The following is a 10000-nucleotide window of genomic DNA, read 5'->3' as shown; positions in this document are numbered from 1 at the left end:
ATCGCGCAATCAGTCTAGAATCTTATTTGCTTTCTCAGAGGCTGAAATACACTGCTTAGATGATTTTAGGTCGTTACTGATAATTACGCCGAGATCTTTTTCACTATCCACTTATGTTAACGAATTTCTAATTAACTTGAACTCGTACTTACTGTTATTTTTGTCTATATGCATAACCTTGCATTTATTTGTGTTAAATTTCATTAGCCACTTTTCAGACCATTGCTGGAGTTTATCTAAATCTTTTTGAATCATTAATTGGTTTAAGCGATCATTTCCCATTCCGCATAGTTTTGTATCATCAGCAAATCTAGAGACATTAGATTTCATTCTGTGGTCTATATCATTCAAACACAGTCACGCATTGCTTATCAGCCTATAGACGCTGTTCCCTCGTAAGTATGCAAAGATACACATACGAGTATTTCAAGCACAAGACACCGATGTACTCTGTATGCCAGAGACTTGCCGTGTCAATGATATTTCCCTACTTTCAGCCATCTCTACGTCAAAGGTTATACTTGCATTTTAATTGCCAGTGACACTAAGGCACCCCTCGATGTATAGCCTTCACACAACAAAGTCATGGATGACAAATTCCCCATTTAACATTTTCCAACAGGATTCCCTTGATGCTCAGTCCACTCGTGACCTCAGCTCGCTCAGTCCACTCGTGACCTCAGCTCAGTCCACTCGTGACCTCAGCTCAGTCCACTCGTGACCTCAGCTCAGTCCACTCGTGACCTCAGCTCAGTCCACTCGTGACCTCAGCCCAGTCCACTCGTGACCTCAGCCCAGTCCACTCGTGACCTCAGCTCAGTCCACTCGTGACCTCAGCTCAGTCCACTCGTGACCTCAGCTCAGTCCACTCGTGACCTCAGCTCAGTCCACTCGTGACCTCAGCTCAGTCCACTCGTGACCTCAGCTCAGTCCGCTCGTGACCTCAGCTAGAGACCTCGTTTTTCTGCACAGACACCAGCTAGTGAATACCTGTGAATTTTATATCTCCGAATAGTGTTAAGTGATTGTGTTGTGTTTTTGTAATTGTATACGTATAGCGCTATACAGTTACAGATATAAGATGAAGTGCAGGGTTCTATTTAATTTCAAAACAGTTTTCTGTTACCGTATTCCAAAGGTAGGAGAAATAGTATAAGGTAAGCAGAGTAAGCTTCGCGTATTTAATTTATTAGAGACCGCTTTGATTTTTTGTTGTTGTTGATTTGTATTTTCTCTTTGCCGTTTTTATTGCTAAAGGGGGAGCAAAATGGCTTGTGAAGGTTGCGTGAACCTAGAGGTCCGTCTCAGGATGTGTGAGGAGGAAATTCGGCTTCTCAGGAGTGCGCTCCGTGAGAAGAGTGAACCCTCCCCACAACCCAAAGAGCGTTCCACTTCTTCACTTACTGTCACTGCCATGAGCGAGTGGCGCTCCGTGGGGTCCCGTTTGTCGAGCCCGCGTTCGGTAGACGTGTGCCCTGTGGAGCAACCGCTGGCTCTAGTCAATCGTTTTGCTCTACTGGAGGATGAAGTGGCTGAAAACCAGGAGTTCTTGGTGGTGGGGGACTCCATGGTTCGAGGCTATGACGACATCCTGCAGCGAAAGACTAAGCGACGTTGCAAGCTTGTATGTCAACCGGGCCGTGGGATTGTTGATTGTACCCGGTCCATCAGGGAGCAAGGACGGAAGAACACGGTTATGATTGTACATACGGGTAGTAACGATGTAGGTGGGGTGAGATCAGAGGAGCTTGTTCGGAATTACAAGGTCCTCCTTCAGGAGACGAAGGAACGTGGGAGCCGTCACGTAGTCTGTGGGATCCTCCCGAGGACCTACGCAGGTTCGTGTTGGAACAGTAGAGCCATAGGGATCAATGATAGGATATCGCAGTTGTGCACACAATTGGGATACCACTTTCTTGATCCTTGGTATATCTTTTCTAGGCGCCATGTTCTTTACGCTTCTCATGGGATCCACCTTACCCGCAGAGGCAAAGATGTTCTTACAAACCTCATTGTGGGAGTTTGTAATGAACCAGCTCCTTTTTTAGGGTAGAAGGCCAAAGGGAAGGGGAAATAGAATGTACTTGGGAAAACAGTGTAGAGTATAGCATTAATGTAGAACAATGTACCAGTATAGGACAAAATATAATTTTAGGATATAATGTCGCTAGAGGACGAAATGTCACATTAGGATATAATGTCATAGGACAAAATGTCGCAATGGGATATAATGACAGTGGAGGACAAAAGATCACGATGGGAAGTAATGATAAAGGAGAAAAAATATCACGATAGGATGTAATGATAATGGAGGAGAAAATATCACGGTAGGATATAATGTCATTGAAGGCCAAAATGTAATTTTAGGAAGGGATACCGGACAGAATGTCAATGAAGGCCAAAATATCATGATAGGATGTAATATCGCTAGAGGACGAAATGACACATTAGGATGTAATGTCTTAGGACAAAATGTCACAATGGGATGTAATGACAGTGGAGGACAAAAGATCACGATGGGAAATAATGATAGTGGTGGACAAAATATCACGATAGGATGTAATGATAATGGAGGAGAAAATATCACGGTAGGATATAATGTCAGTGAAGAACAAAATATAATTTTAGGAAGAGATACCGGACAGAATGTCAATGAAGGCCAAAATATCAAGATAGGATGTAATGACAGTGGAAGACAAAAGATCACGATGGGATGTAATTATAGTGGAGGAAAAAATATCACGGTAGGATATAATGTCACTGGAGGACAAAATATAATTTTAGAAAGGGATGCCGGACATAATGTCACTGAACGACGGGAGGCCGGCGTGAATCACGGTGACGTAGGGGGACAAAATGTACAAAATAGATCGGATGACCGTAATCGACCAGATGTCCGTGATGGGGGAAATGTTACTTTTGATAGGAGAAATGTTAATGAGGCATTGAATGTCAATGAAGGACCAAATAATAATAATATAGAGCAAGGCATAAATAAAAAACAAAATGATAATATAAGACATGATATTGAAACTCAAAATGTGTCAAAAAGAAATAATCAGGAGTTTCTTAAAACTATGTACTTTAATGCTCGTAGTATTAGGAACAAATTTCAAGAAATACAGGCGTATGTCAAAAGCGAAAATCTCGATATGATAGGAATAACTGAGACATGGTTAAATGGTACAGAGTTCGAAGCTGAATTTAATATTGCGGGATTTAAACACTTTCATCAGGATAGAAACCACAAGAAAGGTGGGGGTGTTCTATTGTACGTTAAAAACAATGTTCATGCTTGTGTTTTAGAGAAAGTGAAACAGGATGCATATGACAGTTTGTGGGTTGAGTTAACCCAAACAAATGGACAAAAAATGAATATAGGTGTAATATATAGGCCAAAGACATTATCATTAGCAGACGACAAACTGTTATTTCAAGAACTGTCTAGTTTCTGCAACCGGGATTTATTGATAATGGGTGATTTCAATTTTACTGACATTGATTGGATGACCCTTGAACATGGCCATATAGGTAGTCGCTTGATTGATTTTCTTGGTGACAATTACTTAATTCAGCATGTAAAAGAGCCCACAAGATATGGAAACTTACTCGATTTATTGATCACTAGCCGCGAAAGCATGGCAACTGATGTAGAAGTCGGTGAATCTGTTGCAAATAGCGATCACAACTTGGTCAGATTCAAACTCCTAAACAATTATAGAATAGATACTTGTGCTTCTAAAATACCCGATTTCAGTAAAGCTCAGTTCATAGAACTACGTCAGGAGCTTCAGCTTACAGATTGGGAGAAAAAATTAAACGAAAGGCCTGTAGATCAGATGTGGGAAATATTTCAAAATACGCTCACTAAGATGATTCAAACTTACATTCCTTTTAAGGACAGACGTCCCCCAAATCAGGCTCGCCCAAAGTGGCTCGACAAAGAAACTGAAAAAAGTATTGCAAAAAAGAGACAGGCTTATAAGAAATATAAGTGCTCGGGTGCATCTAATGACTATGAAAGTTATGTATCAATACAGAGAGATTTAAAAAAGATAATAAGAAAAAGAAAACGACAATACGAAATGAACATCGCTGAGAAATCCAAAGAGAATCCCAAAGAATTCTATAGTTACATTAGAGATAAAAAGGTTGTTAGGAATCACATTGGTCCACTATTATCTGCTGACGGTCAACTTGAATATTCAAATGAAGGAATGTGTAATCTCTTAAACAATTATTTTAGCTCGGTATTCGTAAACGAAACACCTCAAAGTGAATTCCAAACTGAAACCTGTGAAAAGTCTGGGGTAAACTTACTCACTACGGTAAATATAACAAAAGAAACAATTAAAAGGTGTATAGACAAACTCAAAGTTAATAAAACACCAGGGCCTGACGGTTGGCATCCAAGAATCTTAAAGGAAATGAAAAATGAGATTGTTGTTCCATTAGAAATTATTTTCAAGAAATCCATCATATCCGGAGATGTCCCAAGAGAATGGAAGCTAGCTAACGTTACTCCCATATTCAAAAAAGGTGACAAAAAGAAACCAAATAACTATAGGCCTATTAGTTTGACTTCGATCGTAGGAAAAATAATGGAAACTATCATCAGAGATGCTATCGAATATCATTTAGAGAGTAACCGTTTGATAAATGATAGCCAACATGGTTTCAGACGGAAACGTTCTTGCGTGACTAACTTACTCGAATTCTACAACACAGTTGTCTCGAATTTTGACAAAAGAAACAATATAGATTTAATATATCTAGACTTTGCAAAAGCTTTTGATACCGTCCCACACGAAAGACTTCTTACTAAATTAGCTTTGCATGGAATAAGTGGTAGCCTATTAGGTTGGACTAGTAATTGGTTGAAAGGTCGAAAACAGAGAGTTGTTTTAAATGGAAAAACTTCTGGATGGAAAAGTGTTGCAAGTGGAGTTCCTCAGGGTTCCCTTCTTGGGCCACTTCTATTCATAGTATATATAAATGATATAGACCATGGACTAAAATCTACTGTTTCCAAATTTGCTGATGATACAAAACTGTGCGGAGTGGCAAATGATCACTCAAACCAATTAGATATTCAAGAAGATTTAGATCAATTACAGCAATGGTCTGAAAAGTGGCTAATGAAATTTAACACAAGTAAATGCAAGGTAATGCACATAGGTAAAAATAACAGCAAGTACGATTACAAGTTATTTGGAAATTCATTAACAAAAGTGGATAGTGAAAAAGATCTCGGCGTAATTATCAGTAACGACCTCAAATCATCCAAGCAGTGTATTTCAGCCTCTGAGAAAGCAAATAAGATTCTGGGATTGATTGCGCGATCTTTTGATTTCAAAAGTCCATCACTCATTAACAAGCTATATAAATCGTTAGTTCGTCCACATTTGGAATATGCTGTTTCCGTATGGTCACCGAATCTCATTAAAGACATTGACAGACTGGAAAAAGTACAACGGCGAGCCACAAAACTGATTCCAAATATCAAAAACAAATCATACGAAAATCGACTTAAGCACATGAATCTGTTTTCCCTAAAAAAGCGTAGACTCAGAGGTGACTTGATACAGGTCTTTAAGATTTTAAAGGGAATTGACAACATCAAAAGTGACCAAATTTTCACATTGAATGAGAATCAGACAAGAAACAATGGTCTCAAACTGTCCGGAAATAGATTCAATTTGGAAGTAGGTAGAAACAACTTTGCCAACCGTGTAGTTAATGAATGGAATAAACTTCCTGCACAGGTAGTGCAATGTAGTTCAGTTCGAAGCTTTAAGAATCATTTAGATAAATACCTAAGTAAGATGCTGTAATTATTATAATTTATGTTATATTATTTGTTTTTGTTTTGTTATAATTTGTCTGTCTGATTTTCATTTATTATTAGTTATATGTCAATTTATTATCATTTACTATTTACCTGTTTGTTTGTTATTCAACTATACCAATGCATTTATTTATGTATTTTAATTGTTATTTACATTGTTATAGTTTTAATTTATTATTAATATGATTTTTTTTTTTTGCATCCGACCTAGATATGGATCAAAAGGTCTCCTGTCGGCATGCTTTGCCTTTGTAATCCTTTGTAACCCCATAGACTTTCCTGGTGCACAAGCAGACTTGTTTGCACTTTGCAACAAGTTCACACATACCATTGCCACTCCAGGTGAACCCCTTGGAGTCACTAATCTTATTCAGCATTATATACTCCATCGTGAGAACTCTAAACCACGTTACATTCCCACAAACAGATCACCACATAGTAAAGGCATGGTTGTAGATAACCTTATCCAAGACTTGATTGCGCAAGACACTACTAAACTATCCATTAGTCCATTAGCGAATGGAATTTCCCCCTCTTTGTTGTCCCTAAACACTATGGTTCCTTTCGTCCTGTAGTAGACTTCAGAGAATTAAAAAGCTAACCATACCAGATAGACACTCCATCCCTGTATTACAAGGCATCTTGCACTTTCGGTGAAAACAACGTAGTGTTCACGACCTTGGACCTTATGTCGGAATATTTCCAGGGACCCCATTACTCCAAAGTCTAGGCCTCTGACAGTCTTTATTACACCCACAAGTCATTATCATTTCAAACGACTACCCATGGATCTCGTTTCAGCTGCTTTAGTCTTCACACGACTTATGCACACAATACTTCGAGGTCTCATAGATCATTAAGTGATTACGTACCTCAATGACGTGATAATTATTTCCAAATTCGTTAGCGAACATTTACACACTTTACACACTGTCTTCTTACGACTAGCAAAAGCAGGTCTCAAACTGAAACTTAAAAACTGTTCCTTTCTTCAGAAAGAAATACGCTTCTTATGGCATGTTCTTAATTCACAAGGAATTTTAAACTCGCATGACAAGATCAAAATAGTCATAGATTTTCCACACCCTACTTCTGCTGAACGCATACGTTCATTCCTTGGTCAGGATTTTACAGATGTTAGATTGAAAGTTACGCTAGTATAGTAGTAGCACCATTATCTTCACTATTTAAGGAGGAAACTCACTTCAATTGGATACCTAACCAAGAGGAAGCCTTTAATGACTTAAGGAAAGCCTCAACCACGGCACCTGTCCTTACTTTCCCAAACCACAATCTTCCTTTTCACATTTTACACTGATGCGTCCTAAACAGGACTTGGTGCAGTCTTCATGCAACAACACGGCACAAAACTCAGACTAATTGCCTATGCAAACCATACACTCAACAAACACGAGCGAAATTACTCAGTCACAGACATAGAAGCTCTAGCTGTTATATACGCACTCAAACATTTCAAAGAGGTCATCTTTGTTTACGATATACACACATATACAGACCATCAGCCAATCTTACACCTTTCAAAGGAAATAATCTCTCTGGAAAATTTACCCTCTGGTTCCTTGTCATACAAGAATTCATGCCCACCTTTCATTTTGTTCAAAGAATGGCGAACCTTGTTGCAGATGTTCTCAATGGCCATATTGCAACCATCGCTCAGAACCTAATTTCAGTAACTCTTACACAAGCGCGCGTTGCCGCAGCGCAGAGATCAAGCCCTCTTTGGAAACGCATCATATATTTCTTCGAATCTGCAGACACGACTGACACAGAAAATTTTCCTTCCGATCTCGACAATTACGTTAGTTGATGACATTCTGTATCACAAAACAACACTAACGAAGAAACATGGACCCAACAGACCAGTGATTCAACTTGTAGTCCCTAGGGATCTCATTCCAGAAGTTTTACAACTTATACACGATTCACCTATTACTGCACACCCTTGCAAGGAGAAATGCGTTACACAAGCCAGATTGCACTACTTCTGGTTAACCATATGGAAGGATATAGACGCCCACAATAAATTTTGCAATCATTGCTCGATTCACAAGGGTCATATCAGCTTCATGTTCCAATTCTAACTTATCCTACCCCTTCTAGACCATTCGATACTGTCGTTGTTGATCTTAAGTTACCATTTACACATAGCAAAAACCTCCTTGTCTTTGTTGACCATTTTTTACGATTCTGTATTCTTTCCCTATACCAGACAAGACAGCACAACATGTATCAAAGACTCTTATTAACAAACTCATATGCCCCTTCACTACACCGAAACTCCGATTTTGGCAATGGGACTGAATTCAACAATGAGATTATTTCGTATGTTTGTAATTACTTTCAAATCAAGAAATGCAACACTACTACTTTTCACTCTAGTTCAAATGGCTTAGTTGAACGCCAGAATAGAAAGATTCTCAATGTTCTTAGACACCTTGCTTCTGATCTTCACCCTTCTTGGGATGAACATGTCCCCATGATTCAAGCTTACATAAATAGTTCCATTAACAGGTAAATATCGAAATCATCTTATTCTTTCCCTTTGGCTAGGACAAAAGGCTTCCATATAACCTTCTTGTTTCAGAATTACCTCCCATTTATAATTTCAATGATTATGTCAAAGTCAAAGTAGCAAATTTCAATAGCCTTTTCAAAAGAATCCATAATACTCTTCATCTAAGGGCGAAATAGTCCGTTTGCATGACAAATCAGTCAGAGCTTGCACTTTTAAAATTGGAGACATTTTCTACACCCTTAACCACACCCCCACCTCGAAGCTCTCCCCTAAATTCTCCGGACCCTATCGTATCATTGGGCATGAATCAAAGAACAAAGTCAAAGCACACAGGTTGCACGATCTTACATAAACCGTCTTGCACAAAGATCATATCACAAGAGTCCCCCGTGGCCTCGACATAAAACTGTCACCTCACAAACTCACACTACCCCTACAATAGAGGACCATTCCTCTCCACCAACACATTCAGTTCCCCTCCCACGCTATAATATTTGCAATTGAGCGACAACTCCATAAATGTACTTTTGTCTAGGTGAACGGAAATAATAGCTACTTCCACATGCTCATACATGAACTCTTTTTAATCTTATTCCTGAACATCTCCATACCACCATCATTCCATCATCTTCATGCCAAGTTTCTGGAAAAGGCCTTGTATTATATCTTATTTTCTATGAGTATCAGTCTCATTGTGGACAGTGAGTGGTAGCTAACCGAGCATCTGTTGTCAAACCCTTCGATGTCCAGCGTGCACACGCGCGCACGTACGCATATGGAGTGAGCAGTACTCCAACGTCTTCAAGTCAACTCTCGAGGGATATTCTCCATTGTCTCGGATACTCCTAAGAGACATTTTATTGGCCCCTGTGACCCGAGGATTAGGCTTTCCAGACTATGCCCTAGAACATCTGCTCGAACAGTAGACCTCACGCTTCCCGACTAAAATAGACGTGTCTCCGGTCATCGTCGCCCAACCGACGCGTCTTTTTTTTTTTTTTTTATGTATCCAATTGTAAATAAGGCAGCCCTTGTATATATGTATAACATGTAGAATCTGGCAACCCAACAAGTCGTCCTCGGAGGTTGCATGCACTTGTAAACCAGAAAGAAAGCTGGAAGAATAAGTTGATACAACTCTCCTCGTTTGTCTCACCAGGACCCTAATGTAGATACGCAACTACAAATCTACACCACCACCGCCATCTCACATCCATCATCATCACCATCATCACCATCTCCATCATCATCACCATCTCCACCACCACAGAAGTCACCATAACTATTCCACCGCTGCTATCAGTATCACCATCATCACGTCTGCTATGACGACCACTGTCACCATCGCCTCTGTCATCACCACCACGCCGCTGCTACCATTGTCACCCACACCGTCACCAACACTACTACCACTATCACCATCATCATCATCATCACTCACCACAACTGCCTCCAGCCCGTGCATCACTACTGTCATCACCAATCATTCCTTGCCACCAACAGTGAATTAACCACACTACTCAACTCCCTGCTGCTCTTGTCAGCGATATAAAGATTAAATTCTGAGGCGAGCATTTCTGAATCAATTTACTTTTTTTCAGTGAAGAAATGTGTTC

This window comes from Oratosquilla oratoria, chromosome 28 (genome assembly GCF_046742065.1).
Source record: "Oratosquilla oratoria isolate Oo_2021 chromosome 28, ASM4674206v1, whole genome shotgun sequence".
In the NCBI taxonomy this organism is placed as follows: Eukaryota; Metazoa; Arthropoda; class Malacostraca; order Stomatopoda; family Squillidae; genus Oratosquilla; species Oratosquilla oratoria.
The sequence above is the reverse complement of the archived record's forward strand: the minus strand, read 5'-3'. Positions refer to the sequence as shown.